The following is a 22,315-nucleotide window of genomic DNA, read 5'->3' as shown; positions in this document are numbered from 1 at the left end:
ACTCTGCTAACTATTCTTTGGCAGCTTGTAGTAGTGGTGCACAACCGACAACACATGAAAAAAATGTCAACAGTCCAGAAAGGCATGGTAGCTAACACTATTTTTTATGTTTTATTTTAATAGAGAGTATAAGAACTTTGAAACACACACACCCTATATACAATGGTTTCACAGGTAGGGAGAGAGGCATCCCATCACACGCCCACATCCAACCCCCCAGTGGAGGCATAGGGGAACAATCCCTAAGGACTTAAAACATGTCTTCAGACAGCCAGGGAGGGATTGAACCCAAGAACTTAGTCACATACGCTATGACTCTTCCAATTGAGCTAGCACTATTAACATGACACAATTAGCCAAAACTAGAGTCTTTGCCACTCAGATGATGCAACGAAAACAAAAAACTTATGCTTTGCTGCAGTCATTAAATGCCACAAAGAAAAAGACTCCCCATATGTCAGTTATGTAGCAAAAAATTACAAGAAACAAACCTGCGATTTAGTTGCGACTGATGAATTTTCTTGGGCAAGGTTTCAGAAGAGAGGAGGTGGCAAGGGAGGGGGGTTTGCCGCGCATAGAGAAAACGGTGCCAGTTGATTGTGGGTCGTTGTGTCTCCACGCGTTCCTTTTCCTCCATTATCGGGCTTATGCATTGTTGGTTTTTAAAATTGCGAGGGTGCTCCACCCCCAAGGCATGGTGTGCGCATTTTTTGGCCTACCCCAAAGGGGTAAGGCCATAGTGATTTCCCTTTTTTGCTAATGAAAATGGAGTTAATTTTTTTAATTCATAATTTTTTAATTGGCAGATGAGGTAGTGGGTACTCATTGTTTGTAAACACCTTATACACTCATCCTCACGAACAACACTCATTGCAAGACGACACTCTATGCTCAATACTCTCTCTCTATCCCTTTCCTCCTCAGCCTCTCCATTTTTGCCGCTTCTCCATTTCTCTCGAATGACGTTGAGCTTTACCGTGGGTAATGTTTCATCATTGTCTTTAGAGCAGTCTACAACATTAAATATTCTCTTCTCGCTATCTTCAGTGTTTTGCATTGCAGGGCAAGCTTGCTAGGCGCCCGCTCCGCAGGCAGAGAGAGAGAGAGAGAGAGAGAGAGAGAGAGAGAGAGAGAGAGAGAGAGAGAGAGAGAGAGAGAGAGAGAGAGAGAGAGAGAGAGAGAGAGAGAGAGAGAGAGACAGAGAGAGAGAGGGGGGGGGGGGGGGGGGGGGGGGAAGGAGCACTAGGCAATGTGGCAGTAAATGGTCTGCGAGGGGGTCAGAGCAGGAATGATCCAGAGTGTTAAATTTATTAGCAAGAGAGAAGCCGAACCTCTTGCTATCGATACTAGCAGCCATTGTAGTCCGATCCAGCCGAACCACTTGCTATCGATACTAGGTGACAATTCACGCAAGGGATGAACCTGCAGATTCTATAATAGGCAGTGCCTACAACCGGCCTAATTGTTGTATAAGCAAGTGTTTGCCTTTGACTTCCAACTGGTTATATCCTCTCGAGTCTCGTAGTCTTCATTTCTAGATAGGGGGCCTGGGCCTCGGCCAGAGCTGCCTGTGAATTCTACCAATGTGTTGCACTGATGCTCCTGATCCTATATAACAAACCATGTACCAGTGCTCTCGCCTCTAGCACCCTGCCTTGCGATCATAAATTAGGGAGTAATGGGTCTCACATACACACACAATACGCACGTGATTGGGCAAGATTTGGTTGCGTTTTATAGCTGGCTCTCAAGCACTAATTGTTTTTTAATGGTCTACTTTGTAGAGTTCAAAAGAAATGCATGGAGTCAATTTCAGCTTGCTTTAATTGATCTGCTTGACAGTGGTGGCCACCTTCGTATGGACGAAGTACCAAGTCGTGGTCAAAGAATGGAAGTGTCTTGTTAGTTTGGAGCAGGACTTATTAATTACTATTAGAGGTTACTTTGGAGGCACAAGTGCATGGGCACCATAGATTTTATTGCATCATCTACAAAGTTCCTGCAGAGTAGTTTCATGTCTTGGCTTTTTGTCAAAAGTGCCGCACTGCAGGGGGTTGGAGAGCTTGTGAGAGAGTGGTTGACGTTTCACGTTTTGTTTGAGGGTGGGCTTGCATTTGGTGTCGTAGGAACAATACTCTCTCTCTCTCTCTCTCTCTCTCTCTCTCTACATATAGGAATGCTTATGGGCAGGCCTTGTGATTTTATCACTTTTTTTTTTCTTGTTAAAGGAAATTCCACATGAGAACTAAAAAACTCGCAGCACATTGCCAACTTGTTGCCAGCTCATTAGCTGGCATCGTTTGGGCCATTGGTCCGCCGGCTAGAGCTTTCTCACACACACACAGACGCGCTTTCTCAGCGGCGACTGCCAAATTGTCAATGGCTGTTTCTGTCATGGTACAGGGGCGGCCTGCTAAATATGATTTAATACGATAGAGGATGAGGACGAAGCATCATGACAACTTTCAAACAGTACCAGCCGCGTCACCTGACTTCTCCTCTTCCTCCTCCTTATCATGAGCTAGAGCTCTCTCTCTTTCTCTCACACACACACACCCCCGCACGCACCAACAGATGTGCTAGAGCTATCACAGACACGCGCACGGCTTTTAGATTTGATCTGCAATTTCCTCTGCACTCATGGGAAACTACGATGTCTTTCTCAATCACCGGGGCCCCGATGTGAAGAAGAGCTTCGTGGACCACCTCTTTGCATCCTTTGAGGCTGCAGGCATCCTCCACTGCTTTGTCGACTACAAGAGCATCGATAGTGGGGAAGAGAATTGGGATGCCATAGAGCATGCAATTCACCACAGTAAAGTACACATCGCAATATTCTCTCCGGGCTATGCCGCCTCTTCCTGGTGCCTGAGGGAGCTTGTCAACATCCTTGAGTGTCGCTCCAGTGGACGGAGCCAACTCTTCTTGCCCGTCTTCTTCAATGTTTGCCCCAGTGACCTTCGCCATATTGACTCTTCATCTTCCAAGAGTTGCTACTCTTCAGCTTTTCTTAAACTTGCCGGGCGAAACGACTCGCAGGCAATCCAAAATTGGATGAATGCTCTGAAAGAAGCATCCATGATCCATGGCTGGACACTTCAGGATACTGCTCAAGGGTAAGCGATTTTGAACCTCTCTCTCTGCAGGAAATGGGCGAGTATTGTTCTGATCTACTAGTTTGATTTGACAGGTTTGAAGCACGCCTCGTAAAGCTCATTGTTTCTGAGGTGCTTAATGTAATAAACAGAACTATTTTGGACATAGCCAAGTACCCGGTGGGAGTGAATGAAAAGCTACAGTTGGCGTTGGATCTCATGCAAATCAACAAGGCGCAGAAAGGGTTTCACAAATTGGGTATCTATGGCATGGGAGGAGTGGGGAAGACCACTTTGGCCAAATCCATTTACAATGCCATTTGTAATGGAATTTGCCTATTCAATTTGAGAATAGCGCAATTTAATGAGAATACTTTCAAGAAATGATTTTGTGAGCATAGCGGGTAGACATAATTGAAGATAGCAACATAATCATAGCAATTAGTTAACTTGGCATAGACAATACTTTTGCAAGAGAGAGAGTTTAGAGAACATGACAACAATTGAGGACCGGATTTATGTGGAGCCGGTCCCCCCTCCAATAGGCATTTGTATTATGATTTCTCCCATAAAGAGAGACTTGTTACAATACAGTCTTTGTGTTCCTTGTGACCTAGGTGATGCCATGAAGATGGAAGGCTTCATGCACCACAAACATAACATAAACTTGAAGAAAGCTTTAACTATCCCAAGCCTCAGTCCCAAGACCTCAAACACCTTCGAAGGTGGAGAGAGCTAGCAGGGAATGAGGGTAGGGAAGAGGAAGAAGAAACATTTCGTAAGAGAAAGAATTAGTTCCTCACTTATCATACTCTTGTTGCTAGCATACATAATAGCATAGTAATGAAGAAGAAGGAGATGGCAAGCTTAAGCATTGAAGCATGGCTCTTGGTTGGATTTGCACTCCATAGCCAAGAGTGTTGGTGTAGGCTCTCAACCTCTACTTGCTTGGAGAGGGAGCTCTTGCACTTTGCATAGCACACAATGAGAGTGATTGTGAGTGTGTGTGGGTGAGTATACCCCCTAGGCACCCCCCTAGCTTGCTTGGGTCGACCCCCCCTTGTAGCTCATGCCTGAAGCTCATTGGACCCCTCCAGGCCTAGCCAATCACAAGCAGGAGCCATTACAAGCAACATGGGTAGCCTTGGGACAAATGTCCCCCTTTCCCCTTTGAGAGAGAGGACTTGATAAATGCTAAAACAATTAGATAATTCATGTAATTTATCATTGGACCCCTTTGAAGCCTAGCCAATAGGCTTCAAGCAACACATGAAGGTAACATGGGTAGGGGCCTGACATGTGTCCTTGCTGCCTCTTCAAGTTGGGGCTTCCCTTGTGTGTGTGAGTGGGTGTTCTCTCTCTAGCTCTTAGGAAAAGGGCTCGCCCCCCCTCTTGTAGGAATGATTTTGACTTTAGGTGATCAAGCACCTTACTCATCAAGCATGACAAAGCACTTGAACTAGGGGGTGTTCCCACAAGCATCTTAGGCAAGCTTCTCAAGGCACCTCAAGTACTTTAATCATGCAGCAAGTCAAGCACCTCAAGCATGGAGCCAGTCAAGCACCTCAAGCATCTTAATCAAGCACCTCAAGCATGACAAGCACCTCAAGCAGGACAAGCACCTCGAGCTTGGGCCGGGTTCCCACCTCAAGCTCAGCCCTAGCTCACTTAAGGTCAAAAGGACTTTTACACACATTTATTGGAGGTCTTCAATGAAGCTAACCCTAAGGTCTTATGCTCCATTGGTTAGCCTTGCTCTTTGATAGACCATCTCCCTTTTGGGCCCCTTTACATTGGCCCCGTGTTGAGATAGATCTAAAAGCACATACCTATATCTTAACACTTGTTCCCGATTATTCTCCCACATTAAGTGATCAATTTAATATGAGAAAATCATTTGGGTTAGTTAGATATTAGATTTTATGACATTACCTCTCTCTTGAAATCATAGTCGTCCTCGACTATGAGGTAGAAGAGATAAAGTCTTAGTCATTAGTCAATCGTACTTAGCGGGTAAAGGATCCCTTTTTACCCTACGACATCTTTCCAAGATGGATGACTAATCCATTTGGTGCTTGGGAGACATAGCTGCTGCAAGCATGTCTGCTCTTTAGTCCATTTCATTCTCCCAAAGTAGAGTGACAAATTCTACTTGGTGTTTGAGAGACGTCGTCATCACAAACATGATTCTAAGCATGCATACTAGTTAAATTTGTGCACAATTAAAAAGAGGACTAGTCATATAAGACAAAAACATGAGTTATTTAAAAAAAATTGTACATTTGCTTACTCTAATGTAGCATTGTAAGCATTGACAAGGTTCATACTATCCTTAAGTTGTACTCCTTGCATCCATTTAGCATCTTCAAAAGGATAATTTTTGAACTTAATAAGATACCGTCGGATAATCTTACCATGTCGTAGTACCTTGTCTTCATGCCGAAGGATAGCTTCGGGTTGTAGCATCTCTTCTTGGTCTTCAACTTCGGGAGGCTCTTCAATAATTGGTTCAATTGGTGGCTCTCCTTTGTAGGACTTAAGTAAGCTTACATGAAAGGCATTGTGTATAAGCCAATGGTTGGGCAACTTGAGTTGATAAGCCGTCTCATTGATAGGCTTCAAGATTTGGAAAGGACCATAGTGTCTTTTTGCTAGTTTAGCATAATACTTTTGATGGCCCGTAGGATTTTTGCCCGTCGTTTGCCTTAATCGAGCCTTAGGAAACTTGAGTAAGACCCAATCATTTTCTTTGAACATTAAGGCTCTTCTGTGCTTATCAGCAGCAGCTTTTTGCCTTTGTTGAGAGATGGCTATAGCCTCCCTAATCTTTTGAAAAGATTCTTGTAGGTCACGGCTATACTCATCGGCGGCGAAGATCTTCCCATGTACTTTCAGTAGCAAGGGACTTTTAGGTCTTCCCTCTATGATCTCGAAAGGTGCTTTGCCCGTAGAAGTATGTACAGTATTATTGTAGGCATACTCTATTAGCGGTAAATACTTTTCTCATTGTGAGCGTTGATCTACTTCGGTAACATAAGTCTTGAGTAGATCGAGTATCGTAAGATTGGCTATCTCACTTTGGCCATCCGTTTGTGGGTGATAGGCCGAAGAGAAATTCAATCTTGTTCCTAGATTTTCAAAGAGACCTTTCCAGAAATTACTTGTCATTCTAGGATCTCTATCTGACACGATGGATGTGGGTAATCCATGGTGTTTGAAAATCTGAGATATGAAGAGAGTTGCCATTTGATGTGTCTTAATAGTCTTTTTGACAGGAATAAAATGTGCTTGCTTGCTAAACCTGTCGACTATTGTCCATATTCCTGTATTCCCATGGATAGACTTGGGTAATCCAAAGATGAAATCCATGGATATACTCTCCCATGGTGAATTTGGAATAGGCAATGGCTGGAGTAATCCAGGTTGCTTCCCTCTATCATACTTGGTCTTTTGGCATACTACACATTTTGAAACATACTCTTGTATGTCCACTTTCATGGTAGGCCAATAGAAATACGTCTCTACTCCTCGGAGAGTAGGTTGAATACCTCTATGCCCTGCATATGGAGGAGCATGGGATTCATACATAACCTTCTCACGAAGGGAATGGGTAACACATAGCCTATTGCCGTGGAGAAGATAACCATCCTGCAAGGTGAATGGTTCCTCTTTCTTCCCCAAAGCAAGGGCTGACATTATGTCTCTAAAGTCAGGGTCAGTAGCATACTCATCTATCATATAGGATAGATCATTGTGAGTAGCTATAGACACCGCATTAACTTTTGGTCGTCGTGAAAGTGCATCGGCAACTTGATTGTGCTTACCAGCTATGTGAGCAATATGGAAATTAAATTGCGAAAGAAAATTTGCCCACCTCATTTGTTTGTCGGAAAGCTTGGTTTGCGTCATGAAATACTTGAGACTTTGGTGGTCGGTTCGTAGGATAAATGGAGTCCCCAATAGGTAGTGCTTCCATGTGTCTAGGGCATGTAGAACAGCTAAAAGCTCTTTCTCATAAATGCCCAAGACTCGTTCATCACCATTGAGCCTTCGGCTCTCATATGCTATGGCATGCCCTTCTTGAAGCATAACTGCTCCAAGGCAATCACCACAAGCATCACATTGGACCTCAAATGGCTTTGAGAGATCCGGAAGCACGAGGACTGGTTGGGAAGTAAGCTTCTCTTTGAGTTTTTCAAAAGCATTTTGCTCCTTAGCAGACCATACAAACTTAACGTTCTTCTTGGTTAAGTCGTGTAGTGGTCCTGCTACTTGAGAGAATTTTGCTATGAAGCGTTTATAGTATGCACACATACCAATAAAGCTTCTTAGCTCATGTAGATTCCTTGGGTTAGGCCATGATTTTATTACCTCTAACTTTGATGGATCCATACGAATACCATGGTGAGAGATAATATGGCCTAAATATTGAATCTCTTGAAGGAAGAATTCACTTTTCTTTTGGTTGAGAAAAAGTTTGTTCTCCCTCAAGGCTTGAAAAATCACTTGGAGATGTTGCTTATGTTCCTCCAAAGACTTGGAGTAGATGATGATATCATCGAAGAACACTCCAGTGAATTTTCGATATGGTCTAAAAATTTTCTCCATCAAACGATTGAACGTAGCTGGTGCATTAGTCAAGCCAAAAGGCATGACTAGATATTCATAAAGACCAAATGTTGTGCAAAACGCGGTCTTTAAGATATCCTCATCCACTATCCTTATTTGATGATAGCCACTCTTAAGGTCAATCCTACTGAAGTAGGTAGAGCCTTGTAGCTTATCAAACAGATCTTCTACCCGAGGTACGGGAAATCTGTTTTTGATAGTGATATGGTTTAGTGCTCGATAGTCCACACACATACGGTATGTACCATCTTTCTTTTGCACTAAAAGGACTGGAGAACAAAAGGGAGAGGAACTAGGCCTCACCATCCCTTTGTCTACCAGCTCTTGTACTTGCCTCATGATCTCCTCTTGTTGAGCTTGTGAGACTCGATAAGGAGGTTTGTTAGGCGGTGAGTTTCCTGGAAGGAGCTCAATACGATGGTCATCATCCCCTCGTTTTGGAGGTAGGTCCATAGGGATATCATCGATGAACACATCTTGGAATCCTTTTAGAAAAGTAGACAAGTCTAACTCTTCTTGATTCCTATCATTTTCATTTGATGAAACATTATTAGCTTTTAGAGACTCTTTGACATAAATCATGTACGCAGAAACTGAGCTCTTCATTGATTTATCAAAAGAAAGAGGATTTACAAGTGGAATAGTGCGACCACGCTCACTAGCATCTATATATATGTTCTTTCCCCTGTAGGTGAAGTAAATTCTCCTTTCAGGGAAATTCATGTTGGCAGCCATGCGATCAAACCATGGTGCCCCTAGGATAACATCCTGATGTTGGAGGGGAGAGATGAAGAAGTCTTCTTTGTCGACATAGCTTTGGACATGAAGCCTCAACTTCCCAATCAAGGGAGTAACGGAGGCTTGTTGTCCCTTGAAAGCTGCATCAACTGTTACTATATCTCCCATCTCAAAAGCTTGAATGCCCAACTTGGTGGCCAACTCTATTGATATGAAGTTGAGAGTAGAGCCAGGATCAAACAAGATGAAGGCATCATGCTCTCTTACCTTTCCCCAAGCATAGGAGAGTGATGATCCTTTGCAATGAGCATCCACTTTTGGAGCTTTGATGGTGGAAGCCCTAGGAGTCTCATTGCGAATATTCTTCTTGGGGCAAGAACGATAGCCATGTCCTTGCTCCCCACACTTGAAACACTTATGGTCCTTGCGAAAAGCTTCAAGCTCTTCAGGAGAGAGTTTGTTTTTACCTTTGTAAACTCCCTTCTCCTTGGACCGATTGTTGTTGTTGTTGTTGTTGTTGGAAGTGCCTTGGGAATTATTTTGAGCATTGGATTTCCCCTTTGCATCATTTTTATCTTTGTTTTCCATGGGCTTGACATTACGTCTAGCCCCTTGATGGAAATTGATGCGTGAAGCAACCATGGTGTGGTGGATTACTTCGGTAATAGTACCGGGCCGTTGAGAGTTGATATATTCGGCCATCTCTTCAGGTAATCCCGCACAGAATTGTTGTCTTTGCTCGGCAAAGTCTATCTTTTGAAAGACAGTAGCTTTGAGATGTAAATCCCAAAACTTATCTACATACTTGTTGATAGACTCATGAGAGAGGAGCTTCAAGCCGCGCCATTCGGTAAGAACTTTATCTTTAGTATCGCTTGGAAGAAATTGCTTCATGATGGAAACTCGTAGAGTTTTCCATGTCTTTGGGGCTTCTCCATTGCCACGAAGGCTAGCCCACCATTGACGAGCTGATTTTTGGAAGTGCATAGCTACATGGCGTAGCTTGGAGGACTCTGTGAAGCCCTCGTCGCCAAAGGCCGCATCAAATTGCTGGATGAAGGCCAACACTTTATCGGTAGCACCAAAGGTGCCATCGTAGGTGAGAAAAGAGATACTCTTTCCTCCCTCCTTGAACTTCTTTAGCTTTTGTGACCTTCGCCATGCAGGAAATGATTTGCGATGCCCTCCCCTCTTGTATTCTCTAGGAGAATAGCCATAACTTTCATCGGAAGAGAAGGAAGGTGAAGAAGAAGGAGAAGAGGGTGACCTCTTCCTAGCCCTTTTCTTCCTTTGTTTCCTCTCTTGCCTTTGAGAGTGATGAGGAGAAGGACTATGGGTTGCTCTTTTCCTCTTGAGAGGAGTAGGCGATCGTTTAGACCGCCTTCTTCGTGGAGCCACATCTTCAGAAGAACTTAGACTTTCATTGCTTTCTTTCTCTTTGGATTCCTCCTCTCGAATGGGAGAGAGTCTTCTTTTGCGGGTCTCTTCAAGAGGCCTCCTAAGCTCTCTCTCCTCTTGGAGAGGAAGGGAAATTCCATAGGCACGAAGTTGTTGAGTAACTTCGGCTTGCAAGGTAGGGTTGCCCATAGCTTGTTGCAACCTAGTCACAAGATAATTCACAAACATGGGAGCATCATCATTAGCACCTTCATGTGCAAAATCAAAGCTATCAATGTTCATTCTACTCTCTTGATTATTGTCAGCCATGTTAACAAAATTTTATGTATGTACTTAGTGTATGCTTTGGCAATTCAAAACCTTAGTTGCCACTCCTCTTAGCCTTTGAAAATCGGCTCTTAAGTATCTACACCCACGGCTCAAAGTGGTTAATTATAGAGAATAGAGGAGTAGGTCTAACATAGCAGAGTTGCCAAGGGCTAGCTCCTTTCGGACTTCTTATGGCTCAATAATGGTAAAGCCGTAGGCAAGTCTAAAAAGATTCCATTATTAAGTCCAAAGCTCCCGAGGTGTGCACCATCCCCCACATAGTGGGCTTAACAAAACCGGTATTAGATCCCAGTTCCACTTACTCTATTATAATTAACAACATCAACCATTTATAAGCTACTTAAGGACCTCTCTTCTTAAGCAAGAAAAGAGAAACCAAATGCTCTGATACCAATGTACAGGAATTTGCCTATTCAATTTGAGAATAGCGGAATTTAATGAGAATACTTTCAAGAAATGATTTTGTGAGCATAGCGGGTAGACATAATTGAAGATAGCAACATAATCATAGCAATTAGTTAACTTGGCATAGACAATACTTTTGCAAGAGAGAGAGTTTAGAGAACATGACAACAATTGAGGACCGGATTTATGTGGAGCCGGTCCCCCCTCCAATAGGCATTTGTATTATGATTTCTCCCATAAAGAGAGACTTGTTACAATACAGTCTTTGTGTTCCTTGTGACCTAGGTGATGCCATGAAGATGGAAGGATTCATGCACCACAAACATAACATAAACTTGAAGAAAGCTTTAACTATCCCAAGCCTCAGTCCCAAGACCTCAAACACCTTCGAAGGTGGAGAGAGCTAGCAGGGAATGAGGGTAGGGAAGAGGAAGAAGAAACATTTCGTAAGAGAAAGAATTAGTTCCTCACTTATCATACTCTTGTTGCTAGCATACATAATAGCATAGTAATGAAGAAGAAGGAGATGGCAAGCTTAAGCATTGAAGCATGGCTCTTGGTTGGATTTGCACTCCATAGCCAAGAGTGTTGGTGTAGGCTCTCAACCTCTACTTGCTTGGAGAGGGAGCTCTTGCACTTTGCATAGCACACAATGAGAGTGATTGTGAGTGTGTGTGGGTGAGTATACCCCCTAGGCACCCCCCTAGCTTGCTTGGGTCGACCCCCCCTTGTAGCTCATGCCTGAAGCTCATTGGACCCCTCCAGGCCTAGCCAATCACAAGCAGGAGCCATTACAAGCAACATGGGTAGCCTTGGGACAAGTGTCCCCCTTTCCCCTTTGAGAGAGAGGACTTGATAAATGCTAAAACAATTAGATAATTCATGTAATTTATCATTGGACCCCTTTGAAGCCTAGCCAATAGGCTTCAAGCAACACATGAAGGTAACATGGGTAGGGGCCTGACATGTGTCCTTGCTGCCTCTTCAAGTTGGGGCTTCCCTTGTGTGTGTGAGTGGGTGTTCTCTCTCTAGCTCCTAGGAAAAGGGCTCGCCCCCCCTCTTGTAGGAATGATTTTGACTTTAGGTGATCAAGCACCTTACTCATCAAGCATGACAAAGCACTTGAACTAGGGGGTGTTCCCACAAGCATCTCAGGCAAGCTTCTCAAGGCACCTCAAGTACTTTAATCATGCAGCAAGTCAAGCACCTCAAGCATGGAGCCAGTCAAGCACCTCAAGCATCTTAATCAAGCACCTCAAGCATGAAAAACACCTCAAGCATGACAAGCACCTCAAGCAGGACAAGCACCTCGAGCTTGGGCCGGGTTCCCACCTCAAGCTCAGCCCTAGCTTACTTAAGGTCAAAAGGACTTTTACACACATTTATTGGAGGTCTTCAATGAAGCTAACCCTAAGGTCTTATGCTCCATTGGTTAGCCTTGCTCTTTGATAGACCATCTCCCTTTTGGGCCCCTTTACATTGGCCCCGTGTTGAGATAGATGTAAAAGCACATACCTATATCTTAACACTTGTTCCCGATTATTCTCCCACATTAAGTGATCAATTTAATATGAGAAAATCATTTGGGTTAGTTAGATATTAGATTTTATGACACCATTTACAAGGAATTTGATTGTTTTTACTTCATAGAGGGCGTGAGGTCAGAAGCTAGAAGCTATGGGCTTCGAATTGTGCAAGAGCGTATGCTTGGTGCCCTGCTAAAGAGCAAAGAGACAATCCCTGTTTCCAGTACTTCACATGGGAAGCAAATGTTGAGAGAACGCCTCTTGAACTTGAAGATCTTGCTAATTCTCGACGATGTTGATGACCGGGAGCAGCTTGAGGCGCTCTTAACACCCTTTGATTCATGTTGCCTCAAGGATGGTAGCCAGATTGTGATTACAACACGAGGAAGGGGAGGAATGGGGTGTAAAGTCTTTTGCTGGCATGGATTTTCTACGGTTTCTAGTGCTATCTGGGAATGGCCACATCACAGGGAATTTCAGCTTGTTTCCCAAGGAGCTCAGATGGTTTCAGTGGCACATGTGTCCCCTTGAGTTTCTTCCTTCTCAGCTTACACTCAGTAAGGTTGTTGTCATGGACTTGAGCAAGAGTCAGATATCAAGCCTTTCTCAAGGTGGTCACAGGTTTGAGGTAATAGCAAAGCATGTGCCTTTCTCGTACTCGTTTTCCGAGAGGTTTCTTGTGGGATTGTTGAATGATAGCTTATTTTGTTTGCTATTGGTTGCTTTGCAGAATTTGCGGGAACTGATACTCACTGAATGCAAATTTATTTACAAAGAACTTCCTGATTTCGGTGTCTCTTGCAAAAACTTAGAGAAGTTGGATCTATCTCATTGCGAAGACCTAAAGAGTATACCGGAGAGTATCGGTTGTCTCATAAGCCTCACACACCTCAACCTCTGTTGGTGTGAGCAGCTAACGGTGCTTCCGGAGTCTATTGGCAGCCTCAGAAGCCTCACACGCCTCGACCTCGTTGGGTGCGGGCAGCTAACGGTGCTTGCGGAGTCTATCGGCAGCCTGAGAAGCCTCACACGTCTCGACCTCACTGTGTGCGGACAGCTAACGGCGCTTCCGGAGTCTATCGGCAGCATGAGAAGCCTCACGCGCCTCGACCTCGATGGGTGCGGGCAGCTAACGGTGCTTCCGGAGTCTATCGGCAGCCTGAGAAGCCTCACACGCCTCAACCTTGGTAGTTCTTCTCGGGGGCTAACGGTGCTTCCGGAGTCTATCGGTAGGTTGAGAAGCCTGACACGCCTCGACCTCTCTGAGTGCAACGAGCTAACGGTGCTTCCGGAGTTTATTGGCAACCTCACAAACCTCACACGCCTCGAGCTCCGTGTGTGCAGCGGGATAACGATGCTTCCGAACTCTATCGGCAGGCTCACAAGTCTCACACGCCTCCACCTCAGATGGTGCGGGCTAACGGTGCTTCCGGAGTCTATCGACAGCCTCAAAAGCCTCACACGCCTACACATTGAGGAGTGTTGGGAGCTAACAATGCTTCCAGAGTTTATTGGCAGGCTCACAAGTCTCACACGCCTTTGCCTCCTTGGATGCTCGAAGCTAACAGTGCTGCCGGAGTCTATCGGCAACCTCACAAACCTCGCGCTCCTTCACCTTGATGAGTGCAGGGAGCTAACGATGCTTCCGGAGTCTATCGGTAGCCTCACTAGCCTCACACTCCTCAACCTCTCTGAGTGCTCGAGTTTAACAGTGCTTCCGGAGTCTATCGGCAGCCTCACAAGCCTCACACGTCTCGACCTCGATCGGTGTTGGGAGCTAACGGTACTTCCTGAGTCTATCGGTAGCCTCACAAGCCTCACACTCCTCTTCCTTCATGAGTGTGAGACGCTAACGGTGCTTCCGGAGTCTATCGGCAGTCTCACAAGCCTCACACTCCTCGACCTCGCTAGGTGTTGGGGGCTAACGATGCTTCCCGAGTCTATCGGCAGCCTCATAAGTCTCACACACCTCGATCTCGGTGGGTGTTGGGGGCTAATGGGGCTTCCTGAGTCTATCGGTAGCCTCACAAGCCTCACACGCCTCGACCTCGGTGTGTGCTCAGGGCTAATGGTGCTTTCGGAGTCTATCGGCAACCTCAGAAGCCTCACACACCTTGACCTCTGTGGGTGCTCGGGACTAATGGTGCTTCCCGAGTCTATCGGCAGCCTCACAAGCCTCACACACCTCGATCTCGATGGATGCTCGCGGCTAACGGTGCTTCCGGAGTCTATCGGCAACCTCATAAGCCTCACACGCATCGACACCGACTTCCAGATGCTTCTCTATGATAGTTCTGATGAGTGATTCAACAACTATTATTGACACTAGTACGGCCGGCCGCCTTCGGCGGCCTCTCTCTCTCTCCCTCTCTCCCTCTTTATCGCGTGCAAAAGGGCTTGTCTTTGTTTTGGACTTTAGCTTTCAGGTCGCAGATTGTAACATGTGTAAAGGGCTCCCCCTTCCGCCATATTATGTTAGTAGATATTTGCATTCTTTAATTTAAAATGTTCAAAAAGATACACTACCCACACTAATACCTAGGGATGAATCTCATTCGAATTCTAGCTAATTCACACCCTTTTCTTGAAATCGACCAGACATACATATAATATGTGCCTACAATTGTTAAAAAAATAAAGTATTAGCGGAAATTGATTATGGTGAGTTCAAAACTAAAAGAAAGGGAGGAGGGAAGGCATGGGCTGTGTCACTTTGTGTGAGCATTGAGCAATACGACATTGAGGCCAGTTGGGAAGCCAAGTATTGAGGGCGATTGGGCAGCACCATGGGGGCGACTTGTCTGGATGATAAGACAGCTTAGGATAGGGCAAGTCAAGCCTGAAGGTTTCTTTTTGGCCTGCTCAAGAAAGGCCTTAGTGTTGGGCTGGGTTGGGCGTCCTTTGACGGATGGCGTCCACGTGGACGGCCAGTGGGCTTTGTGTGAAGGCGGGGGCTGCAGGACGACATGACTCGATGCGATAGAGGAGGAAACAACGGCAATCTGCTGAGGAGTGCATTAACGCTGTGGAGAAGGCGTGCGAGTTTACATCATTGTCACCTAAGGGCATCACAGATGAGAAAAGAGTTGCATCTTGCCACCACATCGACATGGATCCACATGGTTGTGGCGATGCTTCTTTTGAGCTGTGATAGTGGTACCCAAGTGAGTGCCATCACAGACCCTAACGACATTGAAGCCCTCAAAGAAGTGAAAGCCAGCACTGATACGGCGACAATCGATGCAACATCGTGTGTTGGCAGTTGGGGATTTCAATGTAGACCCATGTACAAGCAGGTTTGGAGAGCAATTCACATGTGGGATAGACTTCACAAGTGGGGGACATACATCATTATTGCCTAATGCATCGATGGATGCTTATGAAAGAGTCACAAGCTTGCAGTTGGACGATGCTGGCTATGCAGGGGTACTCTCCCCTTGGCTCGGCAACCTCATTGGTCTGCGCTTCTTGTGCATGTCTGGGACAACCTCATTGGTCTGCGCTTCTTGTGCATGTCTGGGAACACACTCGGGGCTCAAATCCCTGCTTCTATCGGCATGCTTTCCCAACTCATGATGTTTGACCTTTCGTTCAACAATTTGAGTGGATCCATACCTGACAGCATTTTGATGCTTCACAACTTACAAAGTCTTAACCTTGCGCATAACAAGCTGGTGGGCTCAATACCCCCCTTTCTGAACAAGCTCTCCTACCTCACAGAGCTGCGGCTCGAAAGCAACCAGCTAAGTGGGCCCTTCCCTGATCTTCGGAAGTTGGGTCTCTTACAAACGCTAGATGCGTCCGACAACCGGTTGTCAGGCCCGTTCCCAAGGCAGCTACCACCCTCCTTATGTTCAGTGTGTTTGAGAAACAATGAATTTTTTGGCAAGCTACCCAAAAGCATAGCAACCCTCAACCAGCTTAATCTGCTCGATGTAAGCAACAATGCATTCATCGGGTGTGTCGGTGATGCTGTGTTGGCTCATCCAACATTGCAACAGCTAAATCTGTCAATGAATAAGCTGAGCCAGCTGAGGGCACATCCAAAGCATGTTGCGAAGAGCCCGATAGTGGCGTTAGACCTAAGCTACAACATGTTATCATGCCCTCTCCCCAACATTTTTGCAGGGATGAGAGAGCTGGCCTCACTCTCTTTGCGGTATAACTTCTTTCATGGGCTATCCCACCAAGTTATGGGGTGAAGGCAATAGCCAATGCAGAGGACATGAAGCTGCTTGAGACTCATGCTGGATGGAAATTACTTGACAGGGCCACTTCCAGCACCTTTTATGCACGTGGATTCGGATCACTCCATGTCCGCAAGCTTTGTGGACAACTGCTTTGTGAATTGCCCACAAAAGTTCACGTTTTGCTAAGGTAAGAACCAGAAGGCGCAGACATTATGCCGGCTCTTCAATTCATCACCGTGATGAAGGTCTTGTCCAGAAGCTTGTGCTTGCACTGTTGGGGGGACAAACAAGAGCTAAAAAGCTTTGCTTTTAAGGGGAAGATGGGATTTTCCAAATGGCATCAATGAGATTCCCTATGCAGGCAGAGAACCTTTAGTCCTATCATCTATGTCATCACTTCTTCCAAGCACGTAGTGGATGCTGAGAAGCTCTAACGAGCCACATTATCAGCCTTGGATTGAAGACATGCTTGAGTTTGGGTTTTTGGCAGGAGGCTGGCATGTGCATTGAGCTTTACTACCATCAGTGTGAAGCTTTGCTAGGTTTTGTGCCTTCCTTAAACAAATGTTTTTTTCATCTTTGATTGTTCCTTAAATTGTTGATTAAGTCTGCTTTGAGCAAATGGGGCATGGCAAAGATAGAAGGATATTTGTCTGGATGGGTTTCTCTAGAAATAAAATTTTGTAGTATTCCTCGCGGAATCTTTGATCAAATTTTCCACACAAACACTCAAGTTGTTAGCAAGGACTCCATTGGCATCATTCAGACTATTTTGCCATCCGGAGCAGGCATCTCTGATGCGTCATAGGATGGGAGAAAGTGGATCATTAAGGAGCTATAAGTTTGGAAGTTGTGAAACATTGAAAGTGTCTAAACCTTGTGTGATCTCTCTTCACACACCATGCCTTTTCTTAATGCAAGCAAAGATTGCGAATTGGCGTTGAAAATAAGTGCTTCATCTCTGTAGGCCATCGTGACTCCTCACCTTGTTTTCTTTTAATTGGAGTTAATTCACTCTTTTCCTAAAATCGGCCAAACATACATACATATAATATGTGCCTCCAATTGTTAAAAAATGAAGTATTAACGGAGGATGCTTGGATTGATTGTGGTAGCTCAAAACTAAAATAAAGGGAGGAGGGAAGGCATGGGCTGTGTGTGAGCATTGAGCAGTACCACACCGAGGGCAGTTAGGAAGCCAAGTATTAAGGGTGGTTGGGCTGCATCGTGGGAGCGACGTGTCTGGACAACAAGACAACTTAGGAAAGGGAAAGTCGAGGTTTCTTTTTGTTCTTTTAGTCGGAGAGTTTTCTGTGTTGACAGTTCATTGACACAGAGACTTGTTGCTGACGAGGTTGCAAGTTTTGGATCTTGCGATGAATGATGCAGGGGGATTTTTAATCCAAACATGATCGAGCTTTGAGTTGTACATAGTGGTTACATCATGAATTTGTTGTGTGTAGCCATGTGCCTGGAGCTTCTCCTCCAAGTAACGATATTGATTGTTTGTGGGCTCATTGTCTACATTAAATTTTCTCATGATGACACTCATTTGGGTAGGATGGGATTGTTGCAGCAAGGTATAGAGTTGTGTGACCAACGCGGTTGAAGATGTGTTTGGTGATTTGTAGACGCATATGATTTACCAATCAAGGTGTTCATGAATGGCTAATATAACTTGAATGATTTCTATCCTGGAGCTAATAATGTTTTTGCAGAGTGGAGCTTGATTCTAGGCTTGTAGTAGATTGAAACACCTATTTTGTTGTGGTGATGGACATGATGAAACTTTGGTGCAAGATAATTGGAAGGATTTTTAGAACTTGTAAAATTCAGATCGTCTTTCATATGTTTGAAATATTGTTGGATCAAAAGCTACTATGTTCATTGTCAAGCCTTGTGACCTATGGATAGTGCGTGCATTCGCTGCTTGTATTGGAAATTGAGTTCGGGAGACAGTGTTCAATGTATTTTTACAAATTGGAAATTCTTTTGTTGTTTGAAAAATTGATGTCCACTGAGGGCCAATGGGAATCGTATTAAGGTGTTGGTTCACATGTTGTTGTTTGGAGCCTGTTGAGGAATCAAAAAACTCTATCCATGCAATAGGACAATTAGCTCTACTTTCCACAAGTTTCAGAATTCCATCTGCGCCATTCACAAAACCATCGAAAATATCGATAGTGCCACCGCAAATCACAACAATCATTCCTGCTTTAAGATCCAAGGTTGAGGACAAGCCTGTTGTGTTTTGTGGGTTGTTTGGAACAACAAGGTTTTTTGAACAAGTTTTATCGTGGTTGTCTCTCGCATGGATTATGTATGCATGAGTAGGCAATTCCTACTCTCGCATGGATTATGTATGCGTGAGTAGACAATTCCTAAAAAACAAGTCGATTATGTGAGTCCTTCAAGTTATTGGTGAAGTATAAATGGGGTGTTGTCAATTTGTTAAAGACTTTTTTGGTATGGTTGGTATTCAAGAGCAACAAATCCTCGGTTGTGTGTTTTGCTTTGCATATTCTATTGAGAACTAGTATGTGACCCGCGTGTTGCTGCGGCCAAGAAAAGCATGGCAATTGGATCTCTCTCTCTCTCACACACACACACACACACACACACACACACACACACTAGAAACGTAGTCCTTGGAATCACTATAGAAAGATAACAATGCATATGTACGCTTTCTCTCTATATTTCTATCTCTCTAAAAAAGCCTGATAATTGGATCTCTCTCTCTCTCTCTCTCTCTCTCTCTCTCATATATACACACACACACACAAAGGAATAGTAGTCCTCGGAATCACTCTAGAAAGATAACAATACATCTAAATGCCTTCTCTCTATCTTTCTCTCTCTCGTATTAGATCTTGAGATCAAGACTCATCAAGTAGGTCTTTGATATCTCTTTTATCACCTTCTTTCCTCCATTTCTCAATTCTTTTTAGTTGAAGACTTGCTCAATAGCTCTCTCTCTCTCTCTCTCTCTCTCTCTCTCTCTCTCTCTCATAATAAACACATGGAATGCTTTTGGAGTGTTTTAGCCAGCACTCACTCAACGATACTGAATTAGAAACATAAAAAATACAACATTGCCATGCTCCAACTTTGCCATGGATGCAAAAAGAATGACACTTAACATCACAACCTTAACTTTTAAATTGAAAGACCACCTCCAAAGTTCAAACAAACCACAAAGTTTAGAAAACCTAAGTCAAAGTTAAGAGAATCTAAAAAGTGCAAAGAAGTTTAGTGCAAAAACCTTTAAATTTTATAGTAGATTTGTCTCTAATTTTTTTTTGGAAAAAATCATAGTATAGATAAATGCTCGAAAAAACCTAAATCTAGTGTAATCTCACCCTACAAATTTAGAAAATTATCTCTATACGTACAAAGTATTAAAAAATTGAGTGTAAAAGCATTCAAATATAATAAAGTTATCCCTAAAATTTCTCATATCTAAGTATTTCATGTTTTTGAGAAAAAACATTGCGCCTTAATTCGATTTAATGTAACCCCTTTTACAAATTTTTATGATTTGTCTCAAAAATTCTAATTTGCCTTTAAGCGGTTGAAGAAATCTAGGCTATGTGTAATCCACCTAAAAATTTTGAGATTTACTTTTAAATTCTACCCGAAGGAAACCAAAAAGCTCACAAAAATGTAGCGTAAAAACCTTCAAAAATATCGAAGAGTTGTTGGAGTTGCCTCCCATTGTCTGTCTTTGCCATCTGTTGAGGTGCGCTCTTACCTTGGGTATGCACGCTTTCTGCCTTGGATTGATTGGATGGAAATTTTTTATTACGTCGATTCTCGATTCTGTAGATGTCAATTGTCAATTTTCGATTCTCGATTGCAAATTTCATCGATTGTTGATGTAAGACCAACGTTTATTCTCCCTCCACTCTTACTCTAGTTCCGGTGTGAGAGCCCTCTCTCTCTCTGTCTCTCTCTCTCTCTCACACACACACACATACACACACACACACACACACACATACATAGAGCATGATTGGCATGGACCATTCTCTATTTCTCAGCACACTCATCCACACATAAAAGTATAGAATGGTTCTCTCTCTCTCTGTCTCTCTCTCTCACACACACACACACACACACGTACGCACGCGTGCACACGCACATGTACACACACAACGTGTCTAAGAGATCCACAACAAATTATTAGACTCCCATGGATGAATTGTCGAGCTCATTGCACTTCATTAATGCAATCAAATGTGGAAGACCTCCGCAATGCTCCAATACCACAACAAATGGCATGCCAACTCTATCTCTCATACACACACCTGCAACGGGTCTCTCTCTCTCTCTCTCTCTCTCTCTCTCTCTCTCTCTCACACACACACACACACACACACACCCACTAACACGGATGTGCCGAGATCGAAGATCATTTACCGCATAGAAGGTTCATTGTGAAAGCGTGTTGAGAGAGGTTCATTGTCCAAGCGTGTTGAGAGAGGTTAATTGGGCGACATGTTGTCGTGCAGCTCCGCTCCCATGTAAAGAAAGATGCCAAAAAAATGCACATTAATTTTGTTTGAAGCTTATATGTTTATTGAACAGTGATTAAGGGCTGGTTGCACGCCGAGTTCAATGCTGAATGTATGTCAAATGCGGCTGAAAGGGCCAAAACAGTGATTAAGGGCTGGTTGCAGGCCGAGTTCAATGCTGAATGTATGTCAAATGCGACTGAAAGGGCCAAAACACGCCTTAATGATGCTAAAAAGTGTTATTCTTGAAGTGAACACAGATGGGGTATTGTGCCCTAAAAATGCAGTGCTCGATGTGCTCTATCGGCCTGTCTTTACGGCTCGTTGATTGGAGCTACGATGAAGAAGTTATGGCAGTTATGGCAGCTGAGGGGATAAAAATGAAACGAATGCATCAGGCTGAAGTGCTCACTTTGTGGAGCATGTCGGTCTTTTCAGGACAGAGATCGGGTTTACGGTTGCCAATTTATTGATTGTTTAAGATTTACCGGGGACCGGTTCCATACCAGTCTGGTCGGCTCGGTTGGAGTGCCAACATTGCAAAATGTGGTGTTGTTATGAAAGCACAAAAATTTCTTGTCAAAAATGTCGTCTTTTGGAATGCAATGGTTGCGGGATGAGCCTAACAGAAGCAGGGCCAGGAAGCTGGTTATTTTCAACAAATGCAAAGGCGACGGCTGCAGAAAGATGTTGTTAACCGCAATGCTTTAATCAGTATGTATGCCAAATGGGGAGGTGCCAAGGTTGCCGAGTGTTTGGAATTGCCTTGGCCGATTTGTATGCCAAATGTGATGCCTTTACAAAGGCCGACCGCCCAATGGATAAGCTTGGGGATGCTTTAGTCGAAATGTATTCCAAAAATGGTGCCCTCAAAAGGCCTCTCATAAGCCATAACGGCCGGCCGCCCAAAGGCCTTAGCAAGGGCCACAATTATGTTGCCCGATAGCCGCCTAAGCAATGCCTCCAAGTTCGCCCGATGGCCACCCAAGGCAATAAGGAGCCGCCCACCCAATTGGGTAAAGGCCGGCCAAAGCACATAACCTAAAAGGCCACCCGGCCATTGGCCAAAGAGGGCACCCAATTAACTTAAGTGGGAAGCCAAGGTAATAGAGGGCATGGCGTAGCAAGGCGTGTCGAACAGCACAGCACAGAGAAGAACAACGGTCATCGCGCGCGCTACGGCGCTGGGACGGGGTTGTCGCAGAAACGGGAAAGGATGACAGGGCCGTCGTGCACATATTCGGACCATCCGTGTCGGATTCCGCGCAAGTCGCCACGTCAGCAAGAGGCCGGACCCATTAGCAACATCGCTAATGGGTGCCTTGCTTTTGTTAGCAAGAGGAGGCCCATGCAAAAAAAGGAGTAATCTTCTCCTCATATTTGGGCAGAAGCTCTTCTTCTCCTCCTCCTCCTAAACTGAATACTTTTAAGCTCCATCTTCAAAACTCCATAGCTTTAAGCTCTTAAGCTTAATCCACGCTCTTAAG

At 44.4% G+C, this 22,315-nt stretch overlaps 2 pseudogenes; both read left to right on the top strand.

Annotated features, from left to right (window-relative positions):
* The first annotated feature begins 2,449 nt into the window (after positions 1-2,449).
* Positions 2,450-14,889, top strand: LOC147457493 (uncharacterized; annotated as a pseudogene).
* Positions 14,890-15,195: 306 nt separating this feature from the next.
* On the top strand, positions 15,196-16,551 carry LOC147457492 (uncharacterized; annotated as a pseudogene).
* The last annotated feature ends 5,764 nt before the right edge of the window (positions 16,552-22,315 follow it).

Source organism: Adiantum capillus-veneris, chromosome 5 (assembly GCF_014529385.1).
Source record: "Adiantum capillus-veneris isolate H3 chromosome 5, ASM1452938v2, whole genome shotgun sequence".
Taxonomy (NCBI): domain Eukaryota; kingdom Viridiplantae; phylum Streptophyta; class Polypodiopsida; order Polypodiales; family Pteridaceae; genus Adiantum; species Adiantum capillus-veneris.
Note: the sequence above shows the minus strand (reverse complement) of the source record. Positions and strands in the feature narration are given on the sequence as shown.